This window comes from Elephantulus edwardii, unplaced genomic scaffold (genome assembly GCF_000299155.1).
Source record: "Elephantulus edwardii isolate Elephantulus edwardi_28Jun2011 unplaced genomic scaffold, EleEdw1.0 scaffold00527, whole genome shotgun sequence".
NCBI lineage: Eukaryota > Metazoa > Chordata > Mammalia > Macroscelidea > Macroscelididae > Elephantulus > Elephantulus edwardii.
In genome coordinates, this window is record NW_006400277.1 from 176,487 (window position 1) to 180,166 (window position 3,680).

Sequence of the window (3,680 nt, forward strand, 5' to 3'; positions counted from 1 at the left end):
TCCATAGTGCTACCTGTTGCTACAGAGCAAAACTGAAAATGCCTTTGGCCCAGTCTCAGCAGTTCCACACTTAGGAATTTATAAGAAACAATTGGAAAAGCACGTCTACCTACCAGAACGTGAAAAACTGCAAACAACCTAAATGCCCATCGTTATCATTTACCTACCTCTCACTGTGTACCAACCAGACACACACGGCTTTATAAAGGCTTCATTTTAGTTCATCCTCACGGCCACGCCATGGGATGTGTGTTGTTACCTCCACTTGAGAGCTGAAGAAATTAAGACTCGGGAAGCTTAAATGACACCTCCAAAGTCTCAGCAGGACTGCCTGAATACAAGCTAGGTCTCTGGTTGCATAGAACCATTCTTGCTATTTCTAGGACTCTGTTTGCCAGAGTGCTGCAGAGGGTCCTGTCCTGTGTCCTCTGGGCAGTGTGTGTCCAGAGACATGGCCAGAGATGTTCCAGGCAGAGACATAGCCAGAGATGCTCCAGACAGAGACGTGGCCAAAGATGCTCCAGGCAGAGACGTGGCCAGAGATGCTCCAGGCAGAGATGTGACCAAAGATGCTCCAGGCTCCAGAAGCTGTGGTCTGTGCTCCGGGGCATGTGAAGCAGGGTTCTAGTGCTACACACATGGAGGAGTCTGTGGGTTCCATGAGTATCCTGGTAGCTGGGGGCTCTGGGTGGTGGACAGAGCCATCCAGAAGGTGGTCACAGTTAGAGCCAGCCGGCCTGGAAAGGCCTGAGTGTTCGTCCCCTCCAATGACACTGACTTTACAGACAGAATGCTGCCTGGGGCCTGTTTGAGAAGGTCTGGCCACCACATGTCATCCACCTAGCTGCAATGGTGGGGGGCCTCTTCCAGAATATCAGGTACAATCTGGACTTCCGGAGGAAAACATTCACATCAACAACATCCTGCACGTGACCTTGGAGGTGGGCACCTGCAAGGTGATCAGTCTTCTGTCTGTCTACCTGCATCTTCTTAGACAAGACCACCTACCCCATGGATGAGACCATGATCCACAACGGCCCCTCTCACAGCAGCAATTTTGGCTTGGCACACACATAACATGTGCATCAAGAGCATGACCGACATGCAGAACATGGCTTATGTTCAGCAGCACCTATGTCCTTCGCCACCAACGTCTTCAGGCCTCATGACAACCTCAGCACCAAGGATGGCCACATGCTGCTGGACCTCATCCACAAGGTGTCCCTGGCCGAGAGCTGCAGCTCAGCGCTGACCATGGGGGACACTGAGCAACCACCAGGATGGTTCATCTGCACCAGGACAATGAGGTGGATGAGTGGACAGTGGGCGAGGAAGAGGAGGTCTCCATCTAGGAGGGAGCAGAGGCTATGGCAGATGGCATGGATTTCCACGGGGGTCATCTTTGACATCACCACATCGGAGGAATAGTCTATGAAGACGGTCAGTAACAGCAAGCTGTCAAGGAGACCTGCAGATGGTTCACCAACAACTTCTAGCAGGCCCGGAAGTGACGTGCGTAGATGGGGCAGCAGTAGGTCTTCACAGATACAGTGGCAACTGCACCAACCCTGCCAGGGTCCACAGCACTGTCCGGCAGCAGAAGCCCACATTCCACCACAGCTGCCCCTCGAGACTACCCATCATATTCATCCTCCATGAAGCCAGGTCAGGGCCACACACCTCACGCCTCACTGCTCCCAGCATCAGGGTCTGTCCATTTCTCATCCTGCTCTTGGCAGGAGACCTCGGCTCCTCATCACATCTACTTTCATTGGGATGCTTGAGTATCCTCATGATATGGCAGCTGATGGCCCCAGAGAGTGATCACTTGTCATCCAAGAGCAATTCCTCCTAGTTTCTTCAGCTTTGGTTCCCAGTCTGTTTCTCTTTTTAAGGAGTGCTTTGCTTATTTGTGGTTTCTTTCCATTCAAATGAAATTGGAGATTGCCTTTTCCATCTCACTGAAGAATGGAATTGGTATTTCTATTGGGATTGCATTGAACATGTAAATTGTCTTTGGTAGTATTGTCGTTTTCACAATATTGAGTCTTCCCATCCATGAGCAAGGCATATTCATCCACCTCTCCAGGTCTCTTTTTGTTTCTTATAATAATGCTTTGTAGTTTTCTTTTGTGCTTCTGGTTAGATTTATTTCCAAGTGTTTAATCTTGTGATCAGCTATTGTGAGGGGTATGGTTTTTCTTAGCTCCAGTTCTGTATTCTCTTTGACAGTGAAGAAAAAGCCAACTGACTTTTGTATGTTGTTCTTGTATCCTTCCACGTTGCTAAATTGATCAACTATGTAGGGGTTTTTTTTGCTGAATCTTTAGAGTTTTCTAGGTACACTATGCAAAGGCTTTTGACTGTGTGGATCACAACGAGCTGTGGCTGACTCTGAGAAGAATGGGAATCCCAGAACATTTGATTGTGCTAATACGAAACTTATACTTGGACCAAGAGGCAGTTGTCAGAACAGAGCAAGGAGACACTACATGGTTCAAAATCAAGAAGGGGGTCCATCAGGGATGTATTCTGTCTCCATAACAGATAATCTGAGACACTGGGCTATACGAAGAGGAATGTGGCATCAGGATTGGTGGAAGAATCATCAACAACTTGCATTATGCAGATGACACAACCCTGCTTGCTGAAACTGAGGAGGACCTGAAGCACTTGCTGCAGAAGATCAAGGACTACAGCCTCCTGTATGGACTGAAGCTCAACGTCAAGAAAACAAAGATTCTAACCACTGGGCCAATTGGCAGCATCAGCATGGATGGTGAAGAGATTGAGATAGTTAACTTACTTGGCTCCCCAGTCAACATTCTTGGTAACAGCAGCCAGGAAATCAGGAGATGAATTGCATTGGGAAAGTCGGCTGTGAGGGGCCTCTCAAGAGTACTGAAGAGCAACGATGTCAGGCTGGAGACTAAGGTGAGCCTGATCTGGGCTATAGTCTTCGCAATTATGTGCTATGCACCAGAGAGTTGGACGGTGAATAGGGTTGATAGAAAGATGATTGATGCCTTTGAGCTGTGGTGCTGGAGATGAGTGTTGAATATACCATGGACTGCTAGGAGAACAAACATGTTTGTCCTGGAGTGGGTGAAGCCAGAGTGTTGCCTGGAGTCAAGGATTCTGAAGCTTCGTCTTACATATTTTGGGCATGTTGCAAGGAGGGACTGGTCCTTGTAAAGGAACACCATGTTTGGCAGAGTGGAGGGGCAGCGAAGGAGAGAAAGATCTTTTTTAAAAAATATATTTTGTTTTATTTTCTTTAATAATTTTAATGAACATTTACAGAGAACTTGGATTTCCATTCATTCATTGCTGAACTTCTCTCCCCACCCAGGTCGCTCCTCTCTTTCAAAAGTAAAAGAAAGACTCCTTCCCTGGTACACAATCCCCCCGCACCCCTCCCACTGCCCCAAATCCATTCCACTATGCAAACTTAATTGTGGACTCTTGTGATAACCATAATACCCTATCATACATTGCTTTTAAATTATTCACTCCCTCTTCTGCTTCAGTGCAGTATACACAATTTATCCAGTTTTTCTCAGTCTTACCCCCGCCCTGATATCCGTCCCATTTTACAGCAGTGGCACCATGCCATATTTGTCCTTTTACGACTGAGATATTTCACTCAGCATAATGTCCTCCAGGCTCACCCATTTTGA

General features: G+C 47.4%; 1 pseudogene; it reads left to right on the forward strand.

Annotated features, from left to right (window-relative positions):
* The first annotated feature begins 638 nt into the window (after positions 1-638).
* On the forward strand, positions 639-1,428 carry LOC102859423 (annotated as a pseudogene).
* Positions 1,429-3,680: the final 2,252 nt, after the last annotated feature.